Genomic DNA, 12,732 nt, shown 5'->3' on the forward strand with positions numbered 1-12,732 from the left:
TGTGTGTGTGTGTGTGTTAGTTAGAGTTCTTCCATTTGCTGGTTTACTCCCCAGATGGCTGCAACAGCCAGAGCTGTGTTGATCCGAAGCCAGGAGCCAGGAGCTTCTTCCAGGTCTCCCATGTGGGTGCAGGGGCCCAAGCACTTGGGCCATCTTCTGCTTTCCCGGGCCATAGCAGGGAGCTGGATCACAAGTGGAGCAACCGGGACACAAACTGGCACCCATGTTGGATGCCGACACTTCAGGCAGCAGCTTTACCTGCTATACCACAGCGCCAGCCCCATAAGGAGCATCTTAGATGGGTCTGGGGATACTGGAGCAGAGAAGGGTGACCACCCGGAGGTGACTAAACTTGATCGAGGTTGACAGTTGAGTCCTTCTGAGTTTGTCCCGGAGGCCAGCTGGCTGGGTGGAAGAGCAGAGCAGCAGCCCGGCTGCGGGACCTGCCACAGGTTCTCCTCCCTCTCTCTCCACTTGCAGGATGCCTCCCTTGCACAGCTGCAGCAAGTGTGGTGCCCCGAGGCCCCCTGGCCGTGCCTGCCACCTGTCGCCTTGAGCCTGCAAGCACTGGGTGGTCGGTGCTGGCCTTGCAAGGCCTTGGGTTTGTGTTTTCTTTGTGAAGCAGCGGTGGCTTGCCAGACAGTCCTGTGCCCACGGCCCGGGTCTCCCTGTGGTGGCTGACGCAGGGAGTGGCAGGCTCGAGGAGGAAGGCTGGGGGCACTGACATGACCAGAGTGTATTCCGAGGGCAAGAAGTAAGCAATTCTTGCACCAGAAGGGTGGAAGCAGAGCATTTTCTGGGTGCAGGAGCAGCTGGGCAGGTCTGCGGCTGGGCTCAGTGGTCAGTGCTGGAAGTGCGCCCCTGGATTCTTATTTTTCTAAACAAAGCAGGACAATAGCAGTATAAACATAGTTTGGCCAGAAGCACTTGGCTAATGGAGATAAAACCAAAAAGGAAAATAACAATTTTCGTTTCCTCTTGGTTTTTGTGTTTTGACATTTGGTGGGAACACTGCTAATTTTTTTTCCAAATACTGCTAATCTTTTAAGAATTAAAAAAAAAAATGCATGGTTTACAAACTGCTGTTTGTGCTTGCTTTGTTCAGTGTCAAGGACTCCAGCAACCCCTGGCCGGGATGTCAGCTTGTGCAGGTTTGCTTTTCTCAGGAGGGGGTGTGATGAAGGCACAGTGGACCAGGGGGTGGGGGTGGGTGGGGGTGGGGGAGTATTATCCCCTGGTTCACTCCCTAAATGGCCGTAATGGCTGGGGTGGGGCTGAGCCGGAGCCAGGAGCTTCATCCAGGTCTTCCACATGGGTGTGAGGGGCCCAAGCACCTGGGCCATCTTCAGCCGCTTTCCTAGGCACATTAGTAGGGAGCTGGATCTGAAGTGGAGCAGCCAGGACTTGGGCTGGAGGCCATATGGGATACCGGCATCACAGCAGGCTGCCTAACCTGCTGGGCCACAACATTGGCCCCCACCCTGTTTTACAAACGAAAAGACAGTTTTAGCCAGGTGACTAAAGAACGGTGGGAAGAAGAACAGTATTAAGACTGTATCAGGGGAGGGTGTAGCAGCCAGTGGGTTAAGCTACAGCTTGAGATACCTGTGGCCCTTCTCAGCGCCAGTTTGAGTCCAGCTTCCTGCTAATGTGCCCAAGTCCTTTCGACCTCTGCCACCCACATGGGAGATCCTGATGGGTTCCTTGCTCTTGATTTCAGCCTAGCCCAGTCCTGGCTGCTGTGGGCATTTGGGGAGTGAGCCAGCAGGTGGGGATACCATCTCTGTGTCTGTTTTCCCTGTCTCTTTCTATCTCTCCTCTCGCTGTCACTTTGCCTTTCAAATAAATACATTTTCAAAATAAACTATACTGTTGATAGGCCGTGTTCTCTACTCATCGCGGGCCTCTGTGGGTTCTTGCTGTGGAGGTGTGAGGGGGTCGGAGAGCTCCAGGAGAGGGGACGTGGTGGAGCGGGTGGGGCCGGACTTGGTGCCCTGTGGAGTCATTCATCGCTGCAGCAGATGTGTGCCAGGCGCCATGCCAGGCCCGGCACAGTCTGGGCCTCTGTCCCCTGGGAGCCTGCAGTCCAGAGGTCGTGGGAGAAAGGGAGGCTGGAGGGAGAGCTGGAAGCCTCAGGCCCAGGCAGCTGGGCAGCAGGTGGTGAGTCCCAGGCAGAGGATCCCCGGAGGGAGGGGCAGTGGGACGAGACATGGTGACTTCAGCTCTGTCCTGAGACTGGAGGCCGGGCTGGCACGCGTCACGCTCCCCTGCGAGGGGTTCTGAGCCATTCCTTGGTGGTCATCGGTAGAAGGCACGGTCATCGCGGCTCCCTGTTCCCTGCTTCCCTGGTGCTGGATGTACCTCCCGTGTCTTCACCCCATTCCTGGCTGCTTCGTGAACTTTGCTGATGGTCATTCACCTCCTCCCGGCTTCCATCCTTGTTCTCTCCACGGCCCTCTCACCTCCCCCTGCTGCCCCACCCTAGGCACCAGTGGCCATTTGGCTGTCTGTTCTTTGTGCTTGTCCTGCCCTGCACCTCCTGTTCTGTTTGTCTGAAATAACAGTGGGTATTCTGCCTTCCAGGGGAGGGCACATCTGTGCTCCTGGCCACACCCACCCCTCCTGCCCCACCCACGCTGGCCTCTGATTATCTCCTGCCCTTTGCTGTTCCCCTGCCACGCCCACACTTGGGCTGTCATCTCTTTTCATCACTCAGTCCTGGCATCAAAGTGGTCTTCCTGTCTGTGTCCCTCACTCTGCCCCAGCCCTCTCCCCCACAGCTGCTTATCCAGGATTTCAGAAATTCTGTTCTGATGACGTCCGCTCCCTGCTCCCAAACAAAACAAAACCCAGCTTCAGTAGCTTTGCCTTCAGTAGGTCCCCAAATAATTTTAAAGTGGTATATGCGCTTGGGTGGTGTTCGCTTCAGTCTTTAAAATGTCACAGCCCTTTGACAGTTTCCTGGAAAGGGAAGCGCACAGTGTATGGAACAGCAGTCCCTGTTCTCAGTCTGCACGCAGGACAGCTGCAAACGTGTGCGCACGGGGACTTGTGCACAGGTGTCCATGATAGCCGGACATCCTGGAAACAACCCGGAATGTCCGTAGACTGATGAACAGACAACGCAGAACGAGGTATATCCCCACCCTGGAGGAGTGTGTAGCCCTCAAGATGCGTCACGTGACGGATGAGGCTTTCCAGGACTGCTGAATGACAGAAGCCAGGCACAGAAGGCCACACCCTGAGTGACACCATGTGTGTGAGATGTCCGTGATGGGATGGTCCAGGGAACCAGCAGTAGATGGGTGCTTGCCAGGGCCTGCAGGAGGGAGCAGTGAGTAGTGACTGCTAACAGATACTGGCTTGCTTTATAGAGGGCGATAGAAATCTTCTGGAATTAGGTAGTAGTCATGATTGTACCACGTTGTGAATATACCAAAAGAAAAAAATCCCACTTACAGTAGTGAAATTTGTGCTGGGTCAGTTATTATATCAATAAAAACAAAAAGGCCACCCCCCAATCCATACCAGTAATATCTGATTGCTTAAATTAAATGTTACTTACGGTCAGTATGTGAATCTCGAAGCAAAATAATATTGGACAGGTGTTGTGGCTCAGTGAGTAAACCTGCTGTTCCAGTCCCATATCCACTTCCAGTCCAGCTTTGTGCTAAGGTTCACCCTGGGAGGCAGCAGATGCTGGGCCCCTGCCACCCATAGGAGAGACCTGGATGGAGGTCCTGGCTCCTGGCTTTGACCTGGCCCAGCCATGGCGTTGCAGATATTTGGGGAGTGAACTAATGGTTAGAAGATCTCTCTCAGGGCCGGTGCTGTGGCTCACTTGGTTAATCCTCCGCCTGCGGTGCCAGCATCCCATATGGGCACCAGGTTCTAGTCCTGGTTGCTCCTCTTCCAGTCCAGCTCTCTGCTGTGGTCCTGGAGGGCAGTGGAGGATGGCCCAAGTGCTTGGGCCCCTGCACCTGCATGGGAGACCAGGAGGAAGCACCTGGCTCCTGGCTTCGGATCGGCGCAGCGCCGGCCGTAGCAGCTATCTTGGGAGTGAACCAATGGAAGGAAGACCTTTCTGTCTCTCTCTCACTGTCTATATCTCTGCTGTGAAATAGAACAAAAAAGAAGATCTCTCTCTCTCTCCTATTTCTTTCTTGCTCTGCCTTTCACAAAAGTTAAAAATAAAGTTTGAAAGTAAGTTGATTTAAGAAATATTAAGCCAACAGTAATATAGCCTATAGCAAGACTTTTTTTTTAAAGATTTATTTATTTATTTGAAAGAGTTATACAGAGAGAAAGGCAGAGAGAGAAGTCTTCATCTGCTGGTTCACTCCCCAAATGACTGTAACAGCTGGAGCTGAGCCAATCCAAAGCCAGGAGCCAGGAGCTTCCTGGCACCTGATAAGTGTTCTGTCACTGTTAGCCCTTGTTACTGTTTGGAGGTGATGGCAAAAATCTTGAGGGTGAATAACGGCGGTTGGCAGGCCCAGGTTCCGGGGCATGCTGGTGAGGCCCTGGCGTGCACCTGCTGGCCACTGCCTGCCCAGCCGCCCCGCGTCTCTGCGTCTCTGCGTCTCTCACACCCTGCCCGCAGTGGCCTCTTTCTCCTCATGCACTTGCTCATCTCTGTCATTCTTCAAGACTGTGCCTCTCGTCCACTTGATGGCCCACAGCCTGTCTGGAGCAGCCAGTGTGGAGTACAGGTGTCCTGCACGAGACACTAGAAGCGCGTCTCCTGCTTCCCTAAATTCCATACACCTGCTGTCTTCACCTCCTTTACCCACAGGAAGTGTGTGAAGAGTACTTGTGGACTCTGGTGTCGCTAAACTATTATTATGTCTTTGTAATGACAGAATGGCTGTTGTAAAGCTGAGTGGCAAAAACATTTTTCAAATACAGTGCTGAGAGCATTTGTATACCCTACGAATGAGCAGTTCTCTTCCTAGCAACATACTCTAGAAACACTTAGCATGGGGGGCCCAGGAGATGACATACTCCCCTAACAGCAGAGTCCCAGATGTTTTTGACAGGAGCCACAGCGTTGCGGGCAGCGGTTAAATGCTCACTGTAACAATCTGTGGTTCCACGTGGGGTCAGGGGTGCATCTCAGCAGTGCACCAAGTGACATGAGCGCACGGTGGAAGACAGGGCACTGCGAACCCAGGACCGGCTGTTTGTCCCCCAGGGGCAGAGGAGGTGGGAGGGGAAGTCCCCCGGGGGGACTGTGGTTTGTGTGTCACTTGCAGTTTGCACGTCACACGTGGTTTGCACATGTTCTGTTACGCAAGTGGTACATACTAGAACATTTCAGACGACAGAGGCTGACGTGTGCCCTTTCTGGGGTGGACGGGGCACTTCCGAGGTGGGAAGGGGCATTTCCGCCCAGGGCGTCCTGTCAGCCTGGCAGGGTGAGGAGACCGCCTCCAGCAGCAGAGGAAAGAGGGAAGCCACGTTTTCATTCTGTGCCCAAGCAGGAAATGGCCCCTTCAGCCTTGGCGGCCCGCTTGGAGTGGCGTTTCAGGTGACGCATGCGCAGGCTGCTCAGATGCCCGCCTTGGTGTGGCTGACTTAGGGAAGAGACTGCTGGGGACCAGGAGGCGTCCTTTCCCATGGGTGTGGCTTCTGAGGCGTCGCCATGCCTGTTTCTGACTGCCGCCCTGGCCGCCTCAACGGGGTGCAGCCTGCGGAGCCGTCCCCGTCTCCAGGGGAAGCTTTCTTTGAAGATCATCAAAGCCTCTTCCTTTTGGCGGGCTGCGCCGGCAGGAGCTGGGAAGGCCAGGTTGTGATCCTGGCCCGCCCCGAATTGCTCTGGGCTGCCACAGCGGCAATGCCTGGGCGAGTTCCGCCGACGCCCCTCAGGCTGTGGCCTTTCGCTCCTGCTCGTCTGACCTGCTGAGCTGGCCGGGGAAGGCATCTCGTCACTGAGCAGGGACCGGGGACCGGGTCTGCTTTGCCGTCTTTATGCCTGAGAACATCACACAAAGAGGAGTCTCTTCAGGCCTGCAGATTCGGCTAGGAAAACGTCCTCCTCCGCAGTGACTTTCAGCACTGGTTTTTGGCTGAAGTCAAAGAATAGGAGCAGGTATGGAGGAGAGGGCCGGAAGGCTGGGATTACATCCTAGTCCTGCTGCTTCCTCGCCATGCAGCCTTAGTCCAGGGGAACCTCTGTGTGCCTCAGTTTCCTCTCTAAAGGCTACATAGAATTGCAGCAAAGAGCTCAGGCCTGGTGTCCAGTCTGGGGCTCCGCTGACGTTTGCTGGCTTCTACTCATGGCCCCTTTGAGGTCCTGTTAATACCCTCGCGTTTCCTTCTGTTGCTCGTTCCGGAGTAAGCCCCTCAGAGACTTCTTAGACACAGCAGCTGCAAAGGAGAAGAGCAGGCAGGACCGGTGCTGGTGCTTCCCGGTTATGTGTGTGGTTTGCAGATGCACTGCACCCACGCCGGCTGGCAGCTTCCACCCAGCCGGATCGCGTGGAGACGGCTCTGCGACTGTTGCCTCCTGCTGGCACGCAGGCCTGGGCAGGTGGGGGGGCGGGGAGCAGATATGTGGACACCTGTCGTCTGCCCCTCCCACTCTACAGCAGCCCTGAGTGTAGATCTGGAGGCTCAGGAAAAGCCCAGCCTGCCTCAGGGCACACAGCTGGAGGCAGGACACAGACCCCCCGGGTCAGAGCAAGAACTGCCCGTCGGAGCTCCCCATGCCATCCAGAGTTCAAGCTGGCACCGGCCTCGGGCAGCTTCTCGGGTGCTGCCAGCGCGCCCCAGCCTGTGGGCGCAGGCTGCGGCAGTCATCCGTGTCCTGGGCACTTTGCACGCACCAGGTGGGGCCCTCCTGTCCCCAGGCAGTTTGTCGTGGGACAGACGGTGACGGTGACTCAAGGGTAGAGACCAAAAGGTAAGCGGAGCAGAGAGGGTGGCATGGAGGCAGGGTCGTGGCTAGGGGGGCAGCAGACAGACAAACAGATGCAGATGCTAGAAGTCAGCCGGAGGACCACCACCACCACCCAGTCTGCCTGTTGGTGGCCTGGTAGAGCGCGCTTGGTGCTTTCGGAGGGGGCGGTGTTTGGACTGAGGTCTGAATGACCAGGAGCTTGGCCAGCAACAGTCAGAGGTGCCTGGCAGAAGGCGCATTGGTGGAGGGTAAGAGCGCAAGAATGAGCCCCTCGGAAGTGGCAGTGTCCTTGTGTCGTTCCAGTGATGAGCAGAGCACCCTGGGAAAAGGATGCAGTGTGCGGGTGGCAGAGTCGCTCAGCCCTGGCCTTCCCCAGGACACCTGGGCCCAGGTTGCAGATCACCAAGCTCATCCTCTGAGCGTGTGCCGAGGTGAGCCTGGTCCCTGGGACTCCATGCGTCCCCACCCCACCAGGCCCCATCCCTCAGTGCTGCTGGGGTGGGGTGGGACCCTCGGCTGCCTGGCGGGGCTCAGTCAGCCGTCCACAGAAACCCGCCTCGCTCCTCCGCAGCCAGACCTGCCTCCCTGATGCGCTGGGTGCAGGGCAGAGGTGCTGAGGCTGCCTTTATCCTGCTGTGGTCCTGCGCTCGCTCACTGTGAAATTTCTGCCGCGGGCGAGCCCCTCTTGGCAGGCGTCTCAAGCTGCCTTTAAGAAAGTGTGAAATCACTGTGCCGGCTGAAACGCGGAGTCTGCGGAGCAATCCACAGCTCGGCCCCTTCACTTCGGGCTGGCGCGTGCTCGGGGGCGCCAGCAGCTCCGCAGAGCGCCGCCACAGCCCCCCGCCAAGGCTAAATTAAGCACGACATCATGGAGAGTCTAGATTTTCTCAGGCACCTCTGCGTTTTTTCTGAAGCGGTGTGATCCGCGGCTCGGCCTGGCCCGCGGGCAGGAGGGGGTGAAGCTGGCACAGCCCATCCTCTGGTGTGGGCAGCAGCGCCAGTCCCCTTGCAGGCTCGCACGTGGTGTGAGGAATGGAGGCTGTGCAGACAGGCCGCCCCCCTGGAGGGAGAGGATGGCAGGGCTCTGAGTGCCAAAGCTGGGAGGGGTGCTCCTTTTGTCCCAGGATTCCCCCCCCCCCCCACTGTGGTTGAAGTGAGACCCTGGGGACACTGGCTTCTGTGGTGCCTCCGTCCCTGCTCCTCTTCATTCTCCCCCCCCCCACACCTCATTGTTTGCTTTCTGTCCCTGGTGTGACCATTTGCCCAGCTGCTTTGGGTAGAACAAGGTGGGGGGACTGACAGTCTTTATTTCCCGGGGTCTTTGATCTTTACCCCGGGAGAGGGATGTGGCTCCCCACCCCATAGGCAGGAGCGAGAGTCGGGCCTCCTGGCCCACCGTTGTCTCACACAGTGTGTTTAAAGAGGACTGCGTTTCTCCACCCACGCGGCCTGCACCTCCAGAGACTATACAGATGTTCAGTCCCAGCGTGAAGAAAGCCGGAGTTCCTTGCCGCGGCATGTTTTGGTTCTTGATCTCTGCTTCCAGAAAAACGAGGGACACGTGATGTCACAGGCACCTGGGCTGCCACGGTGCTGGTGACTGGCAGCCTGCTGGAGGGCAGGCGGAGCGCTTCTTGCCATGGTCAGCCCCTCACCGCTCTGTCCTGGCGTGGGTTGAGCAGCATCCCGGAGGGTTCCCGCTGCCTGGTACGGGCTTGTTTCACTTCGCCGGAGACCCTAGGATCACCTGCAAGTGTCAGGTCCTGAACGACTTCTTTCCCTTTAAGTTGTGTAACTGTGTGGGTAGCGAGGGTTTTTAAGTCCGTGTTTTGGATAGGGATACAGGATGCTTTCTGTGACCAGCAAGAAGCCATGGATGTGGAGATAACCCCATGCCCAGTTAGAGAAGTTTCTTTTCTGGCTGAATCTCGCTGTTCTGGTTTGAGGGAAGGAGAAGATCCCCCCTCCCCTTTTATTTTGCATCTCCGCATGAGCCGTGGTTATTAGGCTTTAAGTTAATGTGAGCGTGGCTGGGCCAAGTCATAATAGTCCTTTCTCTTTAGACTGAAATGGTCACTGTTGGAAAGAATGTGGCACTGTGCACACTGTCCTGACTGCGCCGTTGTCTCCTGCGGAGCCATAGGCTTGGTCACGTGGGCTGCTGTCACAGCTGCCCATGCCTGGCCTCCTGTTCCCCTGCAGGAAGGTGCAGAGTTCCTCCCGTGTGTCGCCAGCATGGCAGAGGATCGCACACGCCACACGTGCACGCGTGTCACACAGCGGGCAGCATGCTGCGAAACAGCTCTGCCCCCCGCCTGTTGTGTTTTCTGGAAATCTTGAACTGGCACCCAGGGGCTTCAGTGGGCCACACTGGTGTGTCCCCTTCCCAGGCTCGCTCACCTGCTGGGAGGAGACTGGAATCCTCGGAGGCTGCCTGCCGTCCATCATTGAGCTGCCCGTCGGGGTGGAGATCTTACTGCTGGGACTGAGTTGCCACGGCAGTGTTGAGTGGCCTGTGGCTATCAGGTTTAGGGAAGGGGTGAGGTGCTCACAGCCCTTGCAGCTCGGAAGCCACTGGCCAAGTGTCTTCTTGGCGATTGGTGTCTATAGACCTCGACTGAGGGGTGAGCATCCTCTCAGCACGTGGCCACCCTCAGCTCGGCACCCCAGCACTGGGCAGAGACTCATGGGGCTTGACCACAGCACCCCATGGGCTGTAGGGACCGAGAGAGCTTCCCTGTCCTCTGTTGTAAACGCTGAGTTTGGAGAGAAGCTCTCCGTCCAGCCCTGCAAGTGCATGGAGCACATTCTTACGGGATTCTTCTGGCCTCTGGGGACGTCACCCTAGGCTTGGAAAACTTTTTTTATTTTTAATTTTTTTTTGCATCTGCCCTGCCCTCCCTGCCAGCCTGGTTTTGTTTGCTGTTTCGTTCAGTTTCTTTCCAGTCTCCACTGACAGTTGAAAGCTGTGTTTTCAGTATGCCCGAATTATTTTTCCCCCACTTGTCCCCTGCACATGTAGGGGTCCCCTCACAAAAGAGTGGATAACCCTAGACTTTGTTTGGGGTGCTGCATTCTGGGGGCGGTGGTGAGTGTCCCTGGGAAGACCACAGCCCCTCCTTGGCCAGCACGGGGCTGAGGAGAGCGTGGTGGTGTCTGTGCCCTGGTACGTGCGCCGCCACTGGGGCTCAGGGGCGTGTCCGTGCTCTCTGTGTGTTGTCTGGCTCTTGCTAGCTTCCTGCTGTCCCCCTCTCAGGCACACAGGCTCAGACCCGGTGCTGTGTGTCTCAGGACCCCTTCTGTCCTCGGCTCCTTCAGTCTCAGGTACACACAAGCCCTGGCCCTGTGATGGTTTCCAGCGGCCTCTCCCTATGGTTTCAGGGCCCGTGCAGCGCGGTCTGCAGGTGGTCTGGTCTGGATTGTCAGTGTGCCCTGCTGGCACCCCTGCCCTGCAGCTGTGGGAGCTCCAGGCTCCCCCGCCAGCTCCCGGGAGACTGAGGTGCCCACTCCATGGCAGCGGGAGATGGTGGTTGCCCGGCAGAAGCAGCAGGTTCTCTGCAGTGATGGAGTTCCTGTTGTGTTGGCTGAAGGCCTGTTCCTGGTTCTGGGGCTGACCGGGAAGAGCGTCTCCTTCCGCACCAAGGCCATCGTGCGGCCGCTCCCAGGCGTTCTGAAAGGCCTGGCAAATCTGTGTTGCCCACAGTGAGGCTTCCCCGGGCCAGCTGGTGAGTTCACTTTCTCTGCTGTTGGTCAGGATTTTTGTCCACTCAGTATGGTTGTTTCATTAATGCAGTGTTAAAACATGGGCTTTTATTAGGGCTGGGAACCTTTGCCTGGTCATCTCCTGTGAGCCTGCCTAGCCCCATGCAGTCCAGCTCTGTAACTAGAGTCAGAAAGGTGTTTTTTGTTTTTTTTTTTAACCTGGAATAATAAATCCCAGTTTGAAGTAATCTTGCTGTCTCCATTCAAAAATACTTAAAGTTGCAACAGAATTGTATGAATTTTATGAACTTGTGAACCTTTTTTTTTTTTTTTTTTTTGCCTCTACCTGATGGTAGAACTAGATTTCTAAAGATATTTCTACTTACTCATGTTCTCATGGTATTTGTTAGGATGCTATTTATAAAAATAAGTTTGCATGCTTCTGTTTTGCTATCCTTGTTCTAAAGTTGATTTTTCCTTGTCATGTTGACAGTCCTCTGTCCACCCTCCTCCCCACCCCTGCCCCCATCTAATCCATATCTGGCCTGGGTGTCCTTAGAAATGACTGATGTTTGTGCATTGCTTGCACATCCTCAGGGTTGAATGAGGAGCCCAGAGGGTATCAGATACCCTGTTTCAGTTGCTTTGGCGTGTATGTTAGTTCAGGCTCAGCGAGCTAGAAAGGAAACTGGCAAACAAAGAAGGAAAGTTTGGAAAGTGGAGCATGCAAACTATTCCAAAAAAGAACAGGAATAAAAGAAAAATTGAGATTCTAGAAATAACAGGATGTGTCCTGTGTGTGTGTTGGGGAGTGCTCAGGGCTTGTTCGTAGGAGGGAGTCCTGGCGGCGAGACACCGGGGCAGGAGATGTTGAAGGTTCAGAGCCCATTGAGTGGAGTTTATGGTTGGGAAGGCCAGGTTTGTGGTGCACACGGCCCAGAGTGGCAAGGCCGTGGAGGTTGAGGTGCTAAGGAAACAGGGCTCAGAGCTCCGCGGCCCACATGCCACAGGCCCTTCCTGTGCAAGCTGCTGGCCTGGCAAACAGCCTGCTGGGGAGACCGCTGGTATCCTTGAATCCTTTCTCACCCGGGTCTTTGCCTGTCCTGAGAGCCACTCTTTTTTTTTTTAGAAGACAGCAGGCAGCTGTGCTACAAACTCTATATTGAAATTTTTTTCTGACTGCAGTAAGTACTTTATTAGCTTTTTCCTTCTTCTCACAGCAAACATCCTTTTAGCTTTTTCCTTCTCTAAGCCTAAGCATTTCAGGCGTCCCCCCAGCAAGTGTCTTTGGGAGTTGAGTCTGTTGGAGAAAGGCCCTGCCCTGCTCAGCGTGCCCGGTCCACATGGGAGGAGCTCCTCGCCCAGCCCTTGCACACAGGAGTTGCTGCCTTTTATTTGCCACCCAAGCCCTTAGGAGCTTCCGTGGGAGCCCTGGCTGTGCCTTTTACGGCCCCCTGGACAGTGGGCCCTGCTAGGGGTCTTCTTTCCCTGCATCCCTCCTGCCCCGCCCCACTCACCCTGCAGATGGCCAGAGCCACAGGCAGCTGGCCCGGGTGTGGTTTCTCATCAGGGAAAAAAGTATTTTTTTTTTTTTTTTAAGGTCTTCTCAACCATCTGGCCCTTATCACGTCTGCTTCCTCTTGTGCTTAATCATCGCTGCTTTGTGACCTGGAGGGACGTCTCTTGGGTGAGACTCCCAGCTGCGGTCACTTTTCTGAGGGTCACTTTTCTGAGGCGTGGGACAGGCATCTCTGCCAAAACCAAATGGATAGACGTGGAAGTGCCCGCTGGTGCCTGGCACGGCCCTTGGGCAGTAAGTGCTCCTGAACGTTGCCACTAGTTTTCACACATGCCTGCAGTATAAGCTGGGGAGTACACCCTGCAGAATCCGAGTGTCCCTCTTCCCCTTTGAGAGGGCCAGCCCATCTCTGGCCAGCCATGGATGCCGCATCGTGAATGAGAAACCTAGTCAAAGCAAATCTGCAAGTCACGGTGGAAATGGTTTTCGCCTCAGTCGTTTGACAGGCTTTAGGGGATTCACGAGAGCTGGCCAGATGGGCGGAGGGGCAGAATGCGCCTGCCTTCTGTGGAATCCTGTTCTGTGGCTTCAGATGGAAACAGACTCCTTG

The 12,732-nt window shown here is 55.8% G+C and overlaps 1 protein-coding gene across 3 annotated transcripts in view; it reads left to right on the forward strand.

Moving 5' to 3' along the window:
* Nucleotides 1–12,732, forward strand: part of EPN2 (epsin 2) — a 70,255-nt gene that overhangs the window by 18,595 nt on the left and 38,928 nt on the right. The window lies entirely within an intron of this gene.

The sequence above is a fragment of the Lepus europaeus genome, chromosome 18 (genome assembly GCF_033115175.1).
Source record: "Lepus europaeus isolate LE1 chromosome 18, mLepTim1.pri, whole genome shotgun sequence".
Classification (NCBI taxonomy): domain Eukaryota; kingdom Metazoa; phylum Chordata; class Mammalia; order Lagomorpha; family Leporidae; genus Lepus; species Lepus europaeus.